Source organism: Gambusia affinis, linkage group LG03 (assembly GCF_019740435.1).
Source record: "Gambusia affinis linkage group LG03, SWU_Gaff_1.0, whole genome shotgun sequence".
NCBI classification, from domain to species: domain Eukaryota; kingdom Metazoa; phylum Chordata; class Actinopteri; order Cyprinodontiformes; family Poeciliidae; genus Gambusia; species Gambusia affinis.
The window spans coordinates 19,016,335-19,039,628 of NC_057870.1; the positions used below are offsets into that span (position 1 = coordinate 19,016,335).

Consider the following 23,294-nt stretch of genomic DNA (forward strand, 5'->3'; position numbering starts at 1 on the left):
CTGTGGCATACATGCACTTACTCCTGCTTGGTCATATGTAGGTCAGGAAAAATCCAGAAATCGTGTCAAATCTTGATAAGCACGAACATGGAAGCAGGTTAGTTGTACGGTTATATATTGGCCTAGATGTTCTAACCTATTTTTTTTTTTCCATCAAAGATGGGACAACAGTTAAGTTAAACAAATCATTCAGAGAAAAATATGCTTTTGCACTACATAAAGTTTGCACGAGATATTTTGACTATTTCATCCACAGAAAGAGCTTCAAATTGCTCAACATCCTTTGTTGCACAGTTGCTACACGTTTTATTGCATGATATTAAGGGGAGACCAAGATTGTGGTTTAAAGGAACTACTTGAGAAAGAGCACAAACTTGATTTAAAAAGCATTTTTTGTTAGAATTAAGTCTGATACATAAGTATTGAGCAAGTATGGTTAAGGTGTTTTTGGACATAGCAACCTAGTGGATATCCAACTCTCCAGGCAAAGCAGGTAACATAGCTCCCCTTTTGCTTTCACAAATGAAGGATTCACTAATCACAAACTGTTGTAGTTTATGTGGAAGGACACTTCTTGTTTTTGAAACACTAGAGTCGAAATGTGCACTGTCATCTGACATCCACAACTTCCTCTTCTGTTGCAGTTTTCCCTCCAGACTTTGCAGAGCAAGATCTTGGACAATTAATCTTAAAATAGGGTTTATGACAACTGTTTCATTGCACCGTAATCAAGAACAAAGAAAGCAGCAAGTGTTTCAAGCCAGCTCAAAGCAAACAAAGTTGAAAACTGAGAATTATTTGACTCCCCTATAATACATAGACGATGTAATTAGAGAGAAGATGGGCTTTTAGATGCTGAATTGTCTTTTGAGGTTCTTCAAAGGCAAGCCACAGCAGCTGCTTTGAGCTTTCGAGGTAAGTGGATACAAGCCCTGTTGTACAGTTGTTTGCCTCTGTGATAAATCATATTTGCATTGCAATGCTACATGTTATGCTGTGACATTTGAAGCAATAAACCCACTAACATAAATCCTTCCTTGTTGTATTTGACTTCAAAGATAAAACGGAGGGGAAAATTGCATGTCTGAATGCAATGAATTGTAAATAAAATGAACTGTGCATTTGCAGTGACCTAGAAATTTTTAGCAAATTAACATGACCGCTGATGAATCCATTCTGGGTTTCCTGTTGACACAAATACCTAACTTTTTAAGCTTTCTTGTTGCAAATGCAATCTCATGCTTTGTTTGCTCTTCACTCATTTTTGGCATTCTTTTAAGATCAACCACACAAAAATATCAAATCCATAATGCAATTGTTATATGTCAACAAAACCATCTTTTTTTAAAAGTAACCTTTGTAAAAGATAGTTGTTTGATAATAGCAACAATGCAGCTTTCTTTTCAGAACACACCTTTGATGACAAGGCCACGCACAGACATGTTTTAATTGTTTTTGACCATTTCGCTTTCTACACCATGCGTTTGCCACACGTGCAAACGCATGGTGCTTTTGGTTTCTCCTCTCCTAAATAAAGCTAATGATATGTGTCATTATGAAAGCCTTTTTACTAAAAGGGGAAAGTCACGTTGCAGCTTCAGCATTTCTGAAAACACCTCACTGTGCTTTTACAGAATCAGATTGCTCAGCTGTTTCCCTATATAGACCTGAGCTTCAGTAGACCTGGATAACCACAGAGAACTGAGAGAGAGAAACAGCAATTACAGAAAAACAGTGGTTCAACATGACATTTCTGAGGATCTGGGAGGATCATGGTACCAGCAAGTGAGGGGTTGCATAACGCCTTTCGATTTTCTCAACAATAGTCGTGACACAAAATGAGGCACATGCTGGTATGACTGGTTCTGATTGTAATTTACATGTGAGTAACGGCTTGCAGAAATGCCTCAGAGCATTATGACTTTATGTGCTGTCAGATTTATGGGTTTTATTTAGAAATAGCTGGTTAATGTTTTTGATCTGAGAGTGAAAGTGCAGGTGACAGAAAATGAACATTAAATCCCCTAAACTTTAGACATTCTCAAAGGTACAGTGGGTGGTGAATTATCAATCAGGAAATAAAAGACAAAGATGAAATATTTCTTCCACGTTCTTTGCATGTTCTTAAATACACTGTAATGTTGCAATTTTTCACAAAGCCATTTCTATGGGATTCTTAATAAATCACAATACAGAAAACGACGCATAGTGTTGAATCTTTCAAGAAGAAGCCAGTTTACCAAAATAATACCAAGAGTGCATCAATGACTCATCTAGCAGGTCACACAAGAACCAAGAATATCTAATATTTTCTAGGCCTCATGCCTCAATTAAGGTTAGTGTTCATGATTCAATAGCAACAAAGACATCCATGGCAAATTTGAGGCTCTTAGCATAAGAAGATAGAGAGAAATATTGCTCACGGTTACTATACTAGACCACAAATACAGGTCATTTTGGCCTGGGATGGACTGACAACCTGTCAAGGGTGTAACCCACCTTTTGCCCATTGACCACTGGAGAAAAGCGACCCCACTAGGGATAATGGATGGATGTTATTTTTAATTTGGCCTCTTAGAAAACTTCACTTAAATGTTTGATGTTATTGTCAAAATCAAACTTTAAAGGTTGGATCACCTTTAATCTAATCCTCTTATTTTGAAGTTTGATCATGTCAAGAATTTAAAAATCCAATGCACTTTGATCAGCACTTCTTTTGATCTACACCATTGTTCCTCTTGCTTATGCTCCAAACTGATTACTGATGTTTTCTTTGAGTGAAAGCAAATTCTTCACCATTCCAAATAAATGGACCCATGATAAAACAAAAATGATTTCTTGCTTCCTGTGTCTTGTGCTGAAAAACAAAGAATGTTAATTGTCAAAGTTAAAAATAAACAGCTCAGTGGATTTGCTGATAAAGTAGCCACTATAAGCTGTAAATTGGTGTGTTTACCTACTTGCAGCCAGTCTACCTCACTGGTGACACAAGCAGCCTCAAACCTGAGCACACAATACTGGACTTGTGATTTGTTGGAACTATTTATGTCGCCTGAGCTAAAAAAAGGAGCTGCTGCACTAAAAATAGAGTGTGTGCCATAAACAATAGAGGCTAGGCTCCTGTTATTACTGAGCTTGGGTTCCATGAGCACAGCTATTACTGGCTTTTAACACAAGAGGAGACTTAGAGGCATTATTAGTGCTGACGTGGTGCTTGCTGTCACAATGACTGCGCAGAAAGCAAGAGTTGGACACTATGCGGACCTGACCTTTAGCTCAACAGGAAATCCCGCTGCAGCTAGGGTTTAAGTTTGCTTTTCAAAGCAGCTTGGACAGATAGGGGAAGCCTGTCTAAATTTAGCCTAACAAACAACAACGTGAGATGGGCCCAACTGAGATTTGTTCTTATAACTTGATCAGAAGTGAAAGTAAGAAATGCCATGGGCTCTGCTTTTCAGGGGATTTCTTCTTGGGGGATTTCTAACTGTTCCAAGTTAAAGGATTTGTGTGTGTGACTTTTTACTGTGTATCCTGTTGCAGTTAATTACAGTTTTATACATCACGCTTCCTTATTGTGCTGTTTGTTCCATCTCATAGGATTTACGTCTGTATTTTTTATTTAAAATGTAGTCCTCTTCTTCAGTTCATAAAGTGTCAAACGTCTTTTGCTCGAGATTTGTTTTATGTTTCCTTTTTCCAAGTGCTCCTTGGCCCTTCATTTAAAGGTTATGAAATATAGCATTTAAAATTATTTCTGTACAAAATAGAAAACATGTTTCAATATTTATTATCTACACAAGTTCAGAACATTCTGCTAGAATTTACTAATGTAGCAGGATAACTGGATGGTAGCAGACACTGACCTTTGATAAAGTCATAGAATCAAATAATCCTCTTTTTTTGACATCAGAAATAAATGTTTCACAAATCACAGACTGTTTTACAGACTCTGTCCTCAGAGCAGAACAGTTTGTTCATACATTGAGATTTTTATGCTTGTCTAATTTTAAAGTTACCCTAACACTACAACAAGGAATTCACAATTCTGTTTTCAATGCTGCATTGTTTTTGTTTTTGTTTTGTTTTTTTTGCTTTTCAAACAGTACGCAGGTTTTAGAAACCTTAGATAGTGTTTTCATGAATCTCTGGTCTCTCTGGAAAAATTTCAATATGAAATAACTTCATATTGAAACGCCATTCAAACTTCATTTTGGTAGATACGTCCGTAATCTCTTTTAAAGTTAAGAGAGCACGTCGTTATGAATTATGGTTTGTCCACAACTTCTTTCTAAGCGACCCAAAGTTTTTGATTTTTGGAAAAATCACAGTGTGAATGCCGCTCCGCTAGAGTGAGAGTCAGAGTGACATTTTAACCCCAAATCATTTTTTAACTCGCCCTCACGCTCACAAATATTGCATGATTGGTATGAAACTCGGTCATGACATTGATACGCATGCCTGCTCCGGTCAAATGTTTTAAAAAATTATCTAGTGCTTACGGTTTTCTCTCCAGGTGCTTCAGAGCAAAGTCATGTGCCAGGGTAGCAGACAGATCTCACTGATTCACTTCCATGTATTTCTGAAAAATTTCAGACCTTGGCACACACCTTCTTTCTCTCATCGCTGTTAATGCTGTGAATGAGGTAGAGATATGAATGGCGGGACTGTCGGGGACGACAAATAACCCTCTCATACGCTTCAAATAGTTTTTGAATATGTATTACGGTTCCCGAACGGGAAAGAGTTGTTTGCAATGCTTTTTTTAGTCAAACTGGCTGGCTCAAAAAGAGAATTGTCTCCCCCTTGATGTCTCACTCACAGCTGGCAGCTGGCAGCTGGCAGAGAGGATTATTTACCATAGCAACGGAACCCAGAGCAGGGAGAGCTGCTTAGGACTACAAATACGCATCACTGTAGTTCTAACTAGTAGTTCAGTTAAAACAGAGGAGGACTGAGCTGGCCTTTAGAACTACTTGCTGCTATGGGCTGTATATAACTCATTTAACTCAGTCACTGTTACACATGGGATGAGTTTGGCCCTTTGAAATGAAGCTTACTGAAAATTTCAAAATAAAAGCCCTTGAAAATTTTTACATCAGGTAATTTCTCTTTTTGGCTTTATGTGACTGGTTTATCCAAAGCACTCTTACACATTGGATTAGTGTGGGCAATTAATATGAAGCTTACTGCTAATTTCAAAATAAAAGCCTCAATATGCCCCTCTGGATAGTGCACCGCTGCAGGCAGTGCAATAATATCATTCTATATTGCACAGCAAGGCAGTTCATTAGCAGTAGCCTTTTAGCTTAAATAAGCTATTACCTACAGTAAACATTCTAATGATACCCCAGATGCTACTGAACGTATTTATGCTTACATTAGCATTTTGGCTAATTTGAGCTAATACACTTACTTTATCATACTGAATGTTGCACGGCCAGCTTACTTAACATTCTTGTGATTCTCCGCATGCTATTGATTACATTGCAGCTTTCTTTAGCATTGATGCTAATTTTTAGCATCAGAATGTTGGGTCCAAACCAACGGGCATACTTTGGCAGGCCCCAGTTAAATTTCTTCAGGAATTTTCTAGTTATTAGCTATGGTTGGTTAGTTGTTTATTCTCCAAGTGCTTATAAATTATGTGTATCCTTTGTCACCATTTCATTTACCGCTGTAAGAGTTCTTAAGCTCTTACACTGATGGGCCACACAGTTTCATATGAGTGGCCCATTTATCAGTTTACACTTACTTCACCAGATGATGCCAATAAGAACTGGATATTGATGACTCCTGCTAAGCCAGACTTATGTGCAACACATTTGTTTTATAGTGCAATATTAATAAAGTTAACCCACATAGGACCAATGGTGGAAGTATTGGGGGCACTGAGATGAAATATGACTTTTAATTAACTTCCATACTTGTAAAAGGAAGAATCTTTTGGAAACTCAAAAAAATATACCTTTAAATAAGACCAGAATTCCTATTTTTAATAGCATCTGTGGATTAATCCTATTTGATCCAGCTTGTTGTTATTTCTTTCTATTCTCATCTATTCAAATCCTTGATTAATGAGTTCAAAGAAGTCAGCATATGGTTGCTCAGATCAGATAGGGCCATGCTCACAACAAAACACACATAACGATCTGATAAACACACAGGATTTCAGGGTTAGTTTGTGTCCAACAGGATTTTAGTAGCAATGGCCTAATGGAGTGATTAGCAAAGTCCAGATGTTCCCAGCACTGGCCTTTTTTCTACTGTCAAAACAATCATGTGGCCTCTTAATGCACAGTTTTTAATCGTATTTGCAAGTTGTTTGAGTGAAATGGGATTCTTGTTTTGGGGTTAGATATTATTTGATGTTTTTAGGTATGTTTTTTGGTGATGATAAAAAGGTTTTCCAAAATACCTGACCTGAAATTATAAAAACAACAAAATAAAATTTCAAATTGGATTTTACGATGCTGCAGTTGTTACCACTGTTGCCTTGCAGCAAGAAGATCCAATAGGCTTAACTCCTACTCTGGATTTTATCATGTCTGTGTGGTTAACTGGCTTCACTAAATTGACCTTAGATACTGTATGAGTGTATGCATACGTAGTTTTTTGTTCTCTTATTTGACCTATAGATCTTTGAAGCTCCTTCAAAATCATTTTTGGCTTCTTTGCTGCTTTTATGAATAATCTTCTCCTTGCATTAAGGAGCCATGACATGGATGACCATGTCAATGTGGGTTTACAGTTGTGCCATGTTCTCCAGAACCTATAATATTGCTTTTTGTCATATTCTACTTTCAGCTTTTCCACAGATGAATTGTTTCTCGTCCTATGATAATGTACAGTATATACATTAGTGTTGTCTGGATTAATATGCAAATCAAATGACAAAGATGTGGACTAAATGACTTATTAGGGCTGTCTACTTAGGATATTGAGTTTCACTGGCTTTTATTTTGGAATATCAGTGTAAAGTCAGGTGAATACAAGGCACACCTCACTTTTCCTGTTTTTAATTCATAATAAAATGAATAACGTATTTCAAGGGCTGTAAAAACTTTTGCAAGATATAGCATTGTACAAATTTAATATTAAAATGTTATATAAAAATGTCCCTATCCTAGAGATTATAATATTCATGACTGGAGCAGTGAGAGTTCACAGAGTGCATTGTGATCAGTACTAATCCACCTAAACCACATCAAGGGTTCTTTATTTTCTTCTCCCACATCTCTGGATAACATATCCCCTTTTCATCTTTTTCATGATTTGCAAGATCCAGAACACCTACCTCTCTTGTTCATTCATTCTCTCTTGTTTCATGTTTTATTTTTGTGCCTCCCATATAGTGTATGTGCCTGAGTCACACAGCCCAGGGCGGTGTGCTCAGCTAACGTAAGGTGGAAAAAAGAGGGAGAGAAAAGAGTGAGGCGATTCTGAAGAACAAAGACTATCACTACGAGTAACTCCACACCTGCAAGTCAATGACGGTGGCAAAGCAAAATCTGAGTCAAACTTCAAAAAGTATAAACAATGTAAACAAAAGATGATAAAGGAATTAATCAGAAAAATCTAAAACTGAGTTTGATGAAATGCTTACAAGTGTTGTATGATTAATTCAAAATTAACTATTGGTATGTGTGAAAAAAATACTAGATTAGAAGTCTATTTCTTCATTAAAAGTGTTGTAGAGCAGTTGCATGCTCCTCAAAGTAGCATGTTGAGCACATGGATTAAATTAGGTCACTATGTCTCATCAGTGAAGCCATCAAGCTTGTTGTGGCTTCACTCAAAAAGTCCAACTTAAAAAAAAACAACTAATCAGGTGGTGACACCTGATATCTGATTAATTCTCACCTAACAGGTGAAGAGGTCAGTTGCAAAAATCTAAACACATCTATGGCTGCAAAGGAGTAATCAAGGGAAATGCAGGAGGGGTTCCAATGTGATGCAGCTGAAACACATTCCTTTCACTCATACAGCATGGAAGCACATATAGACAGACACTCTTAAAACTGACTAATTTTGTTTCCATAGTTGTTCCTTTAAACTTTGTGATTGTTGAACATGTTCCAGTAACAACAAAAATGATGAGGTTCTTTTTAAATGAGAAATTGTTCCAATGGTATTAGAGGTTTAAAAGTGTAGAAACAAAGCACATTGCACAAAACTGTCTCTACATTTTCATGTAAACATCAGGTGCAAACACAAAACCACCCTGGGACCACCCGTCACCTCAAACCTAACCGACATTAAGATAGGGGCCCCCACTGTTTGAGCTGATAAGAGGGGTCTAATTGCACCACATATTGCTTCTACTTTGACTAATGGCAGGCGTTGTGGCCAAACCCAACTGAATAGTGAGGTCATGGGTCAAAATGTGAGAGATAACCACCTGCTGGAGCAGTTTTTTTGGGTTTTTTTTTTTGCAGTTTTGCTTGCCCCAGCATTCATCACGTGCTTGGCAGGGTGCGGTTCAGTGGGTTCCCTGATGTCATCTGGAAATTCTGATTAAATGTGTTTTTGCTCAAGACTTTGATAACAAACAACCAGATATTTGGTTTTACATAATAATGAGGAAAGGGGTAAACATAATAAATGTATCAAAAATAAAGTAAACTTTCAAAATCTAACATTAGTTGAACAAACACCAGAAAATAATCAGCACATTGAATTTGAATTGCAATAATTTCTTTTTTTATTAGTTTTTTTCTCCTTTTTCAAGCTTTTTTTGTATGTTTAACAGCTCAGAGCAGCACTTTGTTTTAATAAGTCCCATCACCACGCTTTTCTATTCAGTCTGTCTCATGCTGGCACTTTTCCAACAATGACCATGTGACCGCCACCCAGTAAATACAGAAAGCGGGTGTTAACTAAACTGAAGGTTAGAGATAATAAAAGCTTAAAAAACCCCTGGAGTGGGATGACAAAGTCAGGTCCCACCTTGTCAATACAGATAGGTTTCTGTGTCCAACTCCTCCACATAGCAAATGTCTTATCAGTCTGTGCTTCTTCCATCTGGGAAAGACTTAGCGGTGCAATTGAATAAATGTGGTGTACTTTAGTTCCTGTATAGTGTAGTAGTGTATTTTATGGATGTTCCTTGTCAATATTTTTATTTTATTTCCTTGAAATATTATTTGCATTTGCTATAGAATGTACAATTTCAAAGCATGAATAGAACTTGAACATGTCCTAGACTGCAAGCTTAACTTTATAAAATCTCAATATATACTCCTGCCTCACTGTGTGATGGAGCAACAGTACTTACTTCTTACTGCTGCAGAAAAATCCAATAGAGATTGCAGTCCAACAATGACTGGACAGCAATTTACTTATGTCAACATTTTAATTTAGAGTCTGAATAAGTAAAAAGAAGTGAATGATTAGGAGCAGAGGGAAGTATTGGCACTAGAATTCACACTTTACGACTTTGCCAGAAAACATAAAAAAAATGGTTATCAGTTGTAGATCATATTTGGTAGAAGGGGAAACTAAATGGTTGGTCATCAAGTCTGTCGCAAACAGAGAGTTCTCCACTAATGTTTCTTAATAGAATTTTTTTATCTGCCATAACAAATGTTTTATCCAAGATTGAACTCAGCTTAAGGTCACCTGCTAACCTATTCTTTGTCAGGACAGAGAATTTTGAGAAAGACACTTTTATTCTCCCTTTTCTTGAGAGGCACTTAGAGACACAAAATAATTTGTACAAATATCCTCACAAATAAACTGATTCAAAATGTTTCAATTCCCAGAAATTCTATGCATTCTTTGAATTATACTACAAATGAGAGAGGAGGTATGTGCTATGTATTCTTGTTTTGAGGTCGGACATAAACCAGACTGTAGTTTGGAATGAAAGTGACGTATTTCGTTTAAACAATTGCTGAAAATGTCTGCAAATCTACGCAATGACATCACTATCATCATCAGCTGAGGACGAGTGCAAACAGAAGAGAATCAGGTTATAGATTACAGCTATGAAGGGGAACAGGCTGAGGGAAGGTGAATGATAAACAGCTGAACTGGGACTCAAAGAAATAAACATTAATCAAGGTTAACAAAATCCAAGAAGCGCTCAGAACTAACTAATAAGAAACTAACACAATGTGATGTACTGAAAAATGTACCAACATACCAAGATGTAAGAAAGTAAAACAAAACAGAAATGATCAAAAACAGAAACACAAATAAAACCCAAAGCATAGATAATATCATTGTTTCCGTTAATATTCCTGTAATTCAAATGATGTGATTGTTTTTCTCTGAAATCAAAACACCTCACCTGGGTTGGGGTTTATGTATTTTTCTGAAAAACATATTTTTAGTTAAAAATTTAAAAAACAAGGGACTTAAAACCTTGACGCCATGAGCTACTGTTTCTGTTAAATCCATTAGGGTTAGGGTTAGAGGAGAGTTAGGGTTAACATAAGAAGAGTTGTCATTCAAGATGCAAGGGCTGTTCCATAATAAAGACAAAGATGAATTAATTACTTGATCAGCTAATATTCTGTTGAACAGTGGAGTACTAACAATCTCGGATGAATTAAAGTAGATCATAAGGCTACTCTGCTGAGAAAGACACATCAAACTACCAATATAACTAATTGAGAAGTCCTTTTTTAATTAAACTGTGATGAAACTCTAAAAGCCTCGACATCCAAATAGCCTTATTGAGCAAACTAACAATGAGATACTAATCAGATGACTCAGTTGGGGGTTTAATTGCTTGGTCAGTCTTCTCTGATCACGACGGTCTGAGGATAAGTTGGAGGTTGGCTGCACAGCAAAGTCATCTGTAATGCACAACAAGCTGTTATGCAGCTCATTACTTTGAGTGGGAGGCTGAGGATGGAGCAGACACACATCAAGTCTGTTATAAACTGAATTGCTGCTCTCTGCACATAAATTTGTTTTAATGTTATGTTCCCTGAAAAATCCCTGAAGAATTTATCTTGTGTTATGTCTTGCATGTGTTTCAGCAGTTATACACCCAACAAGCTCTTTGATTATGGAGGAATTTTTTCTGGTATGTTACGCTAAACTCTGCTCTGCAGACGTCAGGCTTTTGGGTTTGAGATGCATGCCACTGATTCCATCCATTTTACTGTGCACACATGGCCAGAGAGGGAATGAAGTAAATGAATCCCCATGAGGGCTCCTCTTCTTCGGGTGGGTTCTGACAGTTCAATGCAACAGCTGCAGACACAAGTGGGCAATGTCAAGAAAACCTGCTGCTGCAACTCAAACAACTCAAATGACACATTAGATAAGAAGATGAAGGGATACTGTTAAAAAAGTTAAAGTGCGGGGTCCAGACATAGAGTGGCATTTTAACTATGTTACCTTCAGCTGTTGTAAAAATGCTTTAGATATCAAACATAGCTCAAAAAAAAATTATTGTGCATTTCTATATCTTGAAATTGACCTCTGTCTCTTCAAGAGGCTTCTGCTCTTTCCAGCACTCCACCTTCAACACATCATTATAACAATGCCTCTTATTATGTCATTTAGAACCATTCAGCAGGTCTTTGCCAATTGCTGCTGCTGCCAGTCTGGTGAATCAGGGGGGGAAGGTGGTGCTCTGTGAGGCACTGAGGAAGATGCAGCTCGGAGGAGGAGCTTTGTGGAAATAGGTGGTGCTTTGCATGAGCAGAGGTTTAAGCACCCCTGAATGGTTGCCATGGGAGATGCAGGGGAGCCTCAAACATGAATGAAAGAATCAAAGCATCCCTCCAGCTATGGTTTGGTGAGGGAGTAACATGATAGCATGATATAAAGCTCACAAAAGTAGATTTTACATAGCCTCCCCTCACCCACTCCCGTTCAAGCGCTAAAGAGATAGCTCAGGGTTTGTCAATGAAGGTTCAATGAAAAGGTTTCAAGCAGGTCACATCTTATAAACAGCAAAAATAAAAAAATAAATTGTTTGTGTGATGCAGTGCATTGTGGAAGCAAACCACACCAGCTAGAAATGTAATAAATGGGGCAATTTTGGTTCCCAGTTGAAGTGAGTCTACTGGGCTGTCAGGTGAGAAAACACCCTTAAAAAGTCCTAAAAGAATTGGTCATAGAATTATTTTTTTTTTGTGATAGAAAGGAAAAATAAAAAAATAAAAAGGAGAGAGAAAGGTTTAGGTTAGGTTAAGTTAACTTCATGACAGCTGTCATGAAGTTAACATAGAATTTAGAAAAAAGAAAATCTTCTTTCTTAGGGTTAAAATGAAGTCTAAAATATCTTTACATATCCTCAGACACACCACCGAAAGTTTACCTAACTTCATCTGTGGTAATTGTGCAATGACTAATTTCTCCAAACACACAAACCCATCTCTTTCTTTGATAGATTACCTCTCACACATTGAAACAAACACCCATATTTAAATCCTCAGGGGCTGGTCATTTACCGGTTCTCGCTTTGAAAAACATCCTTTGGGGATTTCAGGCAGTGCTCATCCTGTGAGATTGCATATGTGTCAACGTGTAAACATGTATATCTGGAGGCATCACTCTGTTCTGTTCATTTTTGACAATATGCCATATTATAACGTGGCTTTTGATGTGATTTGTAAGATGTTGACGACCTCATGCTGCGGTTATGCTGTGTCCTTCTGGGGGCTGAATTGATTATAGGATTGTCGGACTGTGCAGAGCAGAGTCAGAGGATTAAGACAAAATCCATTTGTGTTTTAAATACATACCATAATAACGGTGTGGGATGTTTACACTGTGTTGGAACACAGCATTTGATGGTGAGCCAACTGTTGTCCATCTATCAGAAATTTCTGTAGCTTCAGGACAACAGTGAAACAAAAGGCTTTGATGTTCCCAAAATTCTGAAAAAAAAAAAAAGAAATCTAAACTGTCATCATTAATATCTTTTAGCATTTTTGTGTCCCCCAGCCACCTAGATGCTGGAAAGGATTTGACTAGATAACTGTGCTACAACAGGCATGCTCATGTTCAAGGGATGCTCTTAAACTATATTCACCAATGTCTAAACTTTTTCTTACCTAAGCGTCTGACTGTTTGTCAGAATTTCTTTAAGACCAGCTAGTCAGGGATGAGCATTCCTGGTCCTCGAGGGCCGGTCTCCTGCTACATTTAGATGTATCTCTACTTCAACACACCTGAGTCAAATAATGAGGTCATTAGCAGGACTCTGGAGAACTTGACTGCACTTGAGAGGTGATTCAGCTGTGGGATTCAGGTGTGTTGGACCAGGGAGACCTCTAAGAGTTACAAGACATCGGCCCTCAAGGACCAGGAGTGCCCACCCCTGAGCTAGGTCATACAGCATTGTGTCATGAAACTTCCCCTACATCTGCAACTCCCACCTTTAAATATACACTTTTTTTCTACCTGTTGGTACTTGTTGGTAGCTGCATAGGTCCTGATGGCTGTGCAAACTCAGTAACAATCAATACTCAGCTTAACTTTTTTCTTCAATTATCTTTATGCAAAACGTGGGTTTTTGCCTATGTTTGTACAAAGCTATTTTTCTTCAGTAAAGTTTATTTTGTCTGGCCTCAGCCCGTTCTACAATGACGGTGACCTTGGCAGCAGAAAGTATTTTTGTAACTTTTGATCCGTGGTTGCTTTTGATCTAAAAACTATTTTGACATCACCGGTGAGGCAAACTGATCAATTGATTTAAAATGAATAATTTGATACATAGAGGATTCTGTGACACTAACATGTTTTTTTTTTTTTTTGTTTCTTATGGGCAAGCTACAAAGCAATCCATTCAGAAGCAAAAAGCAATAAAACCATAATATAAAAATCTATTTTCTTCTTAAATTACTTGTAATAATGTGTATAAGGACACCTCCAAGTAGGTACAAACAAAAATCAAAGACAAGCACAACTCAGTATGCCTACATTCTTTTTAAACATTTCCAATCTCTTCAATATTATCACTGAAATGGTAAAGAGGATTTTTTGCAATAAAAAGCAGAGAAGTGCAATATTTTTTCATGCAATAAAAAGCTCTATGCTGTCTTTGTTTCTTACCACATTTTCCTACACAGATTGCTTTGAATATTAAGTGGCAAAATCAGTGTCCTGATCCTGAGCTCACCTGCTGTAATCTCCACAAGTGACCCAGATCACACTGCCCTACATTGGTCTATGTGAGAGGCATGCTGCTGATCCTGGAGTCCAGGCCTTGCTGGTACTATGCAGCTTTTTGCACCAAGCATACAAAGACATACTTGTGCTGATGCAACAAAAGGCAACAGAGTACATCAAACACATCTGTGGAAAGAACTCCCCCACTAGAGGCCAAAGGCAAACCACCTACTGTATGTGCGTATATCTCTCTGTGTGTAGCAGTTCATGGATGCACGTATTTTCATTGCATTGCCAGCTACAGTGTCCCTGTGCAGGCCTCACAGAGGGGTGGGTTGTTCCCCTAAGGATAATCAGCTGGTGAAGGTCTTGATTAGCAGTGGAACTGGATAAACTTTGCCTGGTTTCAGCTGCTTGTTCATGGCCCATTCTGCGTCAGAGAGCACATACTCTGGACCCAAAACTGGCATGATTGCAAGGCTGTCTGGAGGGGGTCCAGAGAAAGGAGTGGGCCAGCTTTTTAGGTTCAAGTTTGCATAAGGCCAAAGTCATCACTCCCCTAAAATCAAGAGAGAACCAAAATCCCCCTTCAAAGATGTTATTTGTTCTTGTTGCTTTTCACAGTCCTGACAATTCACTTCACGTCACTCCCCCTACTCTTTCATAATCTTTTGTCTGCTCACATTCAGCAAAAGGCTTTTTGGAGAAGTCACAAAAATGACTTTGCTCACGAATACATGGAGTTGCAAAGCAAATAACATAGTTTTGTGACTCAGAACACAAACGTGTTGACAAGGTAGTCCTGGAACAGCAATAGAATATCCCTCATGTGAGACTAACAGATTTATTATTGTATGAGTCATGTCTTTCAGGTGCTGATGAATTTCAGTAGAAGCTGAGCTCTTGGGTGGTTTTCTTTCTGAGGTTTAACAGTATGGCAACAAGGTGAGGCAGCAACAAGCCACTTGTGGTCCAAACTAAGATTTACAGAGGTATAAACAGCTGGGTCTAGTGTTTTATTAAGATATTTGATATACAATTATTTATAAGAATGGAGATCTAATGAGAAACTGTGGAGAATAGTGACCAATATCTTACACATGTGCTTCATAATAGAGATGTTTGTACCATAGAGATTGCAATAGAGATAATAGAGATTAACTTAAGGAACATGCTTTTGCAGGCAGTTATAAAATTGTTGCTTATTCTTATAATTTTCTCTGTTTATATAATCGCTGTTTTCCATAAAATAAAATAAAAAATCCAACCAGTTTGATTTTGCACTATGTGGCACAGAGACAACAATCAGAAAAATATTCACAGCAGAACTTCAGGTACAATCATCCTTACTGCAGTCAACACCAGGATTATGTGCTCAGCCCGCTGTTGTTTGCTCTGCTCATTCATATCTAATCACAACATTTTTTGATGATACAATTGCATTAGGCTAATGCAGAGTGGAATCTAAAGACCTGAAGAAAAGGTGCCAGATCAGCAACATGTCTCTAAAAGTGAATACGTTTAAAGAGCTGATTAATCTACCAATCACACGATCTGATTATCAATGGCTCTTAGGTATAGAATAACATTCTAGCCAAGTGACAATAAAGTTGGTTTGATCTATTTGATAAAAATAAGTAATGCTCTGTTCAAATGCATTTTGGCTCAATTAAATTAAATTTGTTTAGGTTTTATCCAGTGATGCAATTAATACATTAAGGCGTTTGCACAATTGTTGTATTATAATTTCATTTATTTTTTTGTGTACCTGTAAACTCCCAAACCAATCCGCCCTGATATTCTGAAAAGAGACATAAGTCATGTGTCCCAAATAGGAAATTCCCCAAAGGGAAGCTTTTCTTTTATTAAACATTTTTGTTTCCTATGATAGAGGAAATACAAATATAGTACAAGCATTCACAAATAAACAAAACATGTGAAATGTGTGATCGGAATTTCACGTGCCGTAAATACCTAAATATTTTCTAATAAATATTTTTTAATAAATTGTGATCCTCAAACTGCTTGAATGTACATGGACCTTCCTCCATGCAGAGAACAGATTTATTAGAAGCTCAATAACACTAAAAACAATTAAAAAATTAGAATGTTTGACGCAAGTTTAAACTACTAATTTTGATTCTGAAACCTAACTGTTTCTCCATCTTTATTTTTTATTTTCTTATCTCTACCAGTGGCCTGGATTTGCCAAACAGTTTATTTTGAGACAGATTGCTTTGCCCCAAATATTGCTTGCAGGCAGGTGCAGAAGCTCTGGGCATAAATGAAAACAAACAAGCAAAACAAAATCAACATGCTCTTCAGCCCAAATAGGAGAAAACTTTTAGCCTTTGGCCCACAAGAACATATTTTAGCCTCTACATGGAAACACCATTGTTAACCCTCTGATGCACAAGTGGGTCCTTTTGGACCTGGTGAGGTCATCTTTTTGCAAGATCTTTATAATGAAAAGTTTTCATCACTTTACAGCATGTTCTATATTACTACCCCATTCTTCCATAAGTGGGTCCAAAATGACCCGCATTCATTTCCTGTGGAATTTATGGGAATCTTTGCTTCTTACCAGCGGTGATTGTCAGGAACACATTTTAATAAGTCTCACCCCTGAATAATAATATTTTAAACAGCAAGAACTTTTACATATAATTATTATCTTTATTTTTACCTCATAAATGTGTGCGTGGGTGTGTGTGTACGTGTGTCGATCATCAGTGCTGTGACAATGTTATTGTCACAAATCAACCTATTATCCTTCTTTGAAGCTAGCTAACACTAGTTATCTATCCAAGGTAGCTAACATTGCCACCTATACTGTATTGTGCATGTGTTTTATTTGTGTGGGTGTTGGCGTGTCTCTGTGTGTGTCTGCTGGACACACACAGACACGCCAACACCCTGTCTGCTGTGTCTTTTGGTTTTCTTACACGCTGGATAAGAAAACCAAAAGAGAAAATATGTTGAATGACGTGCAAAACCTGTTGATCAATGTTTTCAAGCTTCTTTCTTTTATTATCTCAATAAATCAAATAAAAATTCATGGCTATATCAATAAATGCATAAATAAATGAGTTGAAAAAGAATAGAGTACCTTCTCCGGGTCGGGGAGGATGTCCTGCCCCAAATGAAGTGGGAGATCGACAGATAGATTGGCGCAGCATCTGCAGTGAAGCAGGCGCTGTACCAGTTTGTCAAGGTGAAGAGAGAGCTGAGCCAAACAGCAAAGCTCTTGGTTTACCGGTCTAAGATCCTACCCTCATCTATGATCATGAGCTGTGGGTGATGTTCAAAAGAACGAGGTCACCGATACAAGTGGCCAAAATTAGTGTTAGTTTTTTAGGGTGTCTGGGCTGTCATCTGGGAGGGACTCAGAGTATAGCCGCTGCTCCGTCACATTGAGAGGAGCCATTTGAGGTGGCTCGGGCATCTGGTTAGGATGCCTCCTGGTCACCTCTCTGGTGAGATGTTCTGGGAACGACCCACTGGGTCCAGAGGATGACCCAGGACACGCTGGAGGGACTTTGTTTCTCAGCTAGCCTAGGAACGCTTTGGGATTCCCCCAGAGGAGCTGGAAAACCTGTGGGCCTCCCTTCTTAGGCTGCTACCCCACAACCTGACCCCAGATAAACAGAAGAAAATGAATGGATGGATGGATGGATGAATGGATGAATGGATGGTTGGATGGATGGATGGATGGATGGATGAATGGATGGATGGATGGATGGATGGATGGATGGATGGATGGATGGATGGATGGATGGATGGATGGATGGATGGATGGATAAATAAGTGCCCATACATACACACACTCACATGCATGATACACACAGTACAACAGAATACAGACGGCAATGTTAGCTAGCTTTGTTAGCTAGCTAGTTTCAAGAAGCATGCTCCTTCTACCCTCCCCCCTCCACCCACACACATATAATGGAAGCTGACATTGTTCCAACATTGCTGTTGTAAAATTGCTGTTGTTGTCTTTTCATTTTTAAAATGTTCTATAAATCGTCACAAATGTTCTACAATTTCTTCTAAAAATGCTTAAAAAGTGAAAAATGAAAATATTTCAAACATGAAATAATACTTGTGTGAAATAAAACACATCAGAAAGTATCATACTAAACATTATTTTGAATCAAATTTACAAAAGTAGCATAAAAATACTATTACTTTTTATGGTTGATTTAAACACAGGTCCAAAAAGACCCACTCATGGAAAAAACAAAAGTTGTCAAAATGATCACATGGACACCTTGACTTCATAAAAGTCTGTTCCACTTAAAACAACTCAGATTTATCAATCTGCTCTGTCATAGTAACAATTTTCAAAGATGGTTAAATTAAATGAGTCCTATGAGTGATAGACCACAAGCAGTACATAATCAAAACAGGAATCTCACAGTTCATTAAAATTTCAGAAACTTTGTTTTTTATGAAAATGGCATACACAATGGCAGTGATGTTCAGACATAACTAGCCAAAACATAATATTACTTTATTTGGAGGCAGGTTTTTTTTATTGATGCATAATGTAAATGGTACATTGTTTAAGCATTGTTTAAAAACAGATCCAGTCGTGAGCGGAGCAGGTGTTAATGTTAAAAACAAGAAAAATTTCAGTGAAAACATGTTGAAACAAGCTTATGTTGGTAGTACAATAGGGTAAAAATTTGGGCATTGCAGGATAAAAAAAAAAAAAAAGCAGCTCACCACATGAGCAGCTGATGTAGATATTCATCAGCAAGGGATTTCTTTGCACATGATGCAGACAGGAGATTCTATAATGGATGAAAAAAGGACTAAATGCTGCATACAGTTTAATTATTCACATTATGATCATTTTGCTATTTTTTTCCCACAACAAAGCAGTGAGCCAAGCCAAATATGGAGTAGAACTGAAGACAGAGAACACATGTGACTTCATGGACTCTACAGCAATCACTCTACCGCACCCCCACTGTTTCAACCATTCGATACGAAAAGCTGCACACCAGGGAAGATGTTACGTGTAACAAAGGAGCAGTGCTGTCCGTTGCAGATGCCATGTGACAGTTCAGATTTTCTTTTTATGGGAGCATGCACGGACGTGGATGGACACACTGCCAAACTGGCAGCGTGATATGTCCCTGTGCTGCTACAAAGTTACACAACATACAATCGGACAGCACACTGTGAGCAGGTTACAGGAAAACATGTGCTCTACAGTAAAACTGTCATCAGACCTTCGTAACAAGCGCTTTATCTTACAGTTAGTTAATAGCTTTCAGCTGCTGCTCGGTGAACAAATCTGCATGGTCAGACAACTGGAAAACAAGGTGCTGTGCTCTGTTGCACACACAAGCAGAGGCAAATCTGTTTTGTATAATAGTTACGATGCTCTTGCATGTTTTTAAAGGGTTAGCTGCTTGTCTGTTTACGAAAATTTAATATAGCTTACATGAAGCACACTGATTTTGGAACAAATTGTCAATTCACTTGTGCAAAAAAAAAAAAAAAAACCTGGTTGGATTATTTATTTCTGATGAAAAATAAAAAGCTTTGGTTAACATCTGAAACAGTCACGTTTCTCTTTTTCCAGTCTCAAATGTAACGTGCTGCAGTACCTCTGTTGCACTGAACATAAAAGCAAGTGAAGTAATATAGATTTCTACTTGTTTGATCTTTACTGTAAACAAACTAATTCAAGAAAAATCATGAACTATCTGCAAAGACAACAAAAAAGTAAATCTGTACTTTGCAATCTGTACAAATGCAATCTGTCTTTGTTCAATAAATTCTTAATGTCTGTGATAACCAACACATTTGGCCTGAATGCAACATAACTCATTGGATGCACGTTGAAGTAAAGCCATTACTGATTATTTCCATGATCTGTCCAAATACATCGAAACTGCTTTTAAAATAGAAAGAGCAGGTTAAACAGGAAGTTTATGGCAGGAATCCAACCTATGTAAATGAACTGTACCAATTTTATAAGAACATTTGTCGAAAATCCAGCCAGCGTTATTAGAGAAACTCTGTGCAGGGTACAAAAACTGTGTGATCGTGAGATCAAATTGTTAACACTCCAGAATTATTATAACATTGTTGGCCAAAATGAGTGACAATTTGGCAGGGACTGTAAGTCAATAGTTGCAGTTTGTCCGTAAAGGGATATAAGGGAATGATCCCTTGCAGTTGCTCTCTATTTACTGTCCGTGAGCAAAGTGGACAATGTTTGTCTTAAGTTACAAAGTGTAGTTTAAGTAACTGGAGCTGGTAGAAAAGCATTTTGTGTACAGAGCATCCTTTGTGAATATACTGATGTCATCAATGTTACACCCTCAGAGAAGACATTTCTGGAAGCTGCAGTCAAACTTGCAGCTTCTCCTCTGATTCATGATTAAAGAGCCGATTCCTTGCAGAGATCTTGATCTTCATATACTTATATTCATTGCACATATAAGCCTACGTGAGGATGATACATGCTTCATCACTATCTACCTTGAAGGGAAGCATTTGTTCATCTCAATATAAGATAAAGTGAACAGTATCATGCTGAACAGAGGAAAACAAGAAAACAAATTCTATTGTCTTCAATTTTGCAATGTCTGCGATCGCCCTCAACAAATAGCAACAATGCTCTCTATCTGCATGGATCGTATATCTGAGGTCTCCTTGCATAAACCCTCAGAGCTCGTCATCTCCCTAAATGAATCAGCTATTATCTCAGCACCAGCACAGAGCTCTTTAACAATGCCCCATTCTCCATGCATCTGTCTCTCTGTTAAAGGAGAGGCAGGCACTTAAAGTCTTTACAAACAGTCCGTTCTGTGGAAGAGAGAAGATTAGGTTGTTCTTGTGTATTGTAATCATGTCAGATGAGAATGACTTCAGCACAGTATATGTTGCTAGAACGACCGATTTCCACTTCTGCATTTTCATGAACGCTAAGTCTTTAGTTTGAGACCTACGTAAACCTAAATTTCCAGAGAAAATGCATTTAAGTAAAACACCCATAATGTGTCAGTAGAAGAAAACAGCTTAAAAGCTGAGGAGCATTAAACTGGTGAGTCCAATTTACAGAATGTGGTACAGCGATGTGGAAAACCAAAAGTGGAAGATGGTTAGGAATGATTTAACTAATAACTTAACAAAACATGACTCAAGGCTAAGGATGAATATCAAATCAAAAACAAAAGGAAGAACAAAATATAAAATCAATGTGATCACAATTGAATGTTTCTGGATGCTATGAGAATCTGTAAAGAGTTTGTTTTTGAGTTCAAAGAAGTTCATAGAGCCAAGATAATGTTCCTCCTGTTCCTGACAGTCAAACTGCCCTTTACTCATTAGATGAGCTGTAGGCGTGTAAATGTGTGAGTGTGCTTGTGGATTGTTGGGTGGGTGGCTAACTATTCCTCAGCTTTCCTGCACATCTATCATCAGCTGTACAAAAACCAGCGGAAACCAGATCCTTTTTCCAGGCAGCTGTCGCGTGCAGCTGGTAACCTGAGCCAGGGCCCTGCGAGAGGCTTTTAATTCCACACATGTGGCGCTACCTGTCCAGGGAGGAATTGAAGATTTTATGTGTGAAGGGCAGCTGCTTTGGGCCAAAAGCCTAATGATGCTGGGGAATGGCCTGTAGGAGGAAAAGCACTTCTTCACATCTAAAACTTTGTATTTGCCATCATGGCCATCCATTTATCCACCTAACATGCTTTTATGTTTGTCTTCCTATACCTAAAAACTTCTATTTTATTAGGATTTTGTGACACTATTATTTTATTGCTTTATTATAATTAACATGCCCACTGGACAAATGGTGGAAGCATCAAGCTTTTGGGAGTGTTTTTAGAAACAGGGACAAATAAGTACGGTTAGATTTGAGGACTGGGGCGGGAGACTATAGTTAGTAGAATCGGTGGAGTAAAGTAGGCATATTTTATATAACTTTATTTTTGAACATTTTTTAAAATCTTATATTCTTTCCTCCCCACTTCACAATTATGCACTGAAATTCCAATGAAATATAAAAAAAGCTTTGATTGTATGACCACAAAATCTGAAAAGGTTCAAGTGGTTTTGCAAGGCACTGCATGTTCTGTTTATGAAATGTTAACGCCAACGTTTGACACAATCGGTCATTTAGGGATATCACACAGCAAAGAGTGATATCCCTAAATGACCTGTTGTACAAAGAGTTCAGTGAATGAATTTAGGAAACGAAAAAAATAAATAGCTAACCCCAGCATTTGAAGTTGAGTGTTTCGTGTCTTGTTTTGATGTCTAAGTATGATGAGCATCATAGACTGGAATTATTCACTAAACAAAGCGTCTGGATCTGGCTCAGTTCTTCTAATCTTCTGCTCTTTCACCTCTCAGGGGTGCCAGCCTCTGTGTGGAGATGTTCTTACAGCTATGATTCAGAGGTGTCCTCTGAGGGTTCCTGGCAAAGGGCTTCTATTTCTCTACTGTCAGAAGAACAGAACTGTTCCAATGGCTGTTGCGTCTGATTTATCCAGATTTCTTGCTGTGACCTAAAAAAGTTTGAACCAAGCTTTTTTAAAGCTTTGCATTATTCTATCTTTAACTGTCATTAAGCTTTGGTGACACAAAAAGTAATGAAAGGGTGGCAGGCATTTCTTTGGTGACATTTATTGCTTTAATAAAATCCTCCTCCTCAGAGATCACAATTCTCAAAATTTCCTGTTTATTTGGATAAGGAAAGCCTCAGAGAGAATAAAATTGTCCGCAGATGTGTTATTGTTTTACTTTGTTCTTATTTGGCGTCCAATGAAAAATGAAAAAAAAAATCATCCGGTTTTTGTTCCAGCATCATGGGCATTATACAATGATGATATTCTGTGCGCAAAAATTATTTTTCATTCGTCTAGAATTGCAGAAGGTGCTGAAAGTAAAATTATATGCATACTTTGGTATGTATATATACCAAAGTATGTATATATACATGGTTTATTTGACCCCCATCAGCAGAAGGTAAACAAAAACATGTGACCAATTGGATTTTTATGAGACACTCAGGAACATGTTGTTTCTTTTCTTTTCTTCCCAGGAACAGTGAGAATTTGAGTACTTGGAAAGGAAGAGACACTAAGCGCTACTGAGAAAGTAACTGTATTCTCTTTGGAGAGCTGCTGGGCAGTGACTTTGCATTTGTTTACAGGAATGAGCACAGTTCTGATTCAGTGTAGGCT

The 23,294-nt window shown here is 37.8% G+C and overlaps 1 long non-coding RNA gene across 1 annotated transcript; it reads right to left on the reverse strand.

Annotated features, from left to right (window-relative positions):
- Positions 1 to 9,299: 9,299 nt before the first annotated feature.
- LOC122827689 lies at positions 9,300 to 13,104 on the reverse strand. The gene is made up of 3 exons (XR_006370102.1): positions 13,020 to 13,104; positions 12,708 to 12,842; positions 9,300 to 11,205 (listed from the first exon to the last, which is right to left on the reverse strand). It is a non-coding gene; the product is annotated as an uncharacterized LOC122827689 (long non-coding RNA).
- Positions 13,105 to 23,294: the final 10,190 nt, after the last annotated feature.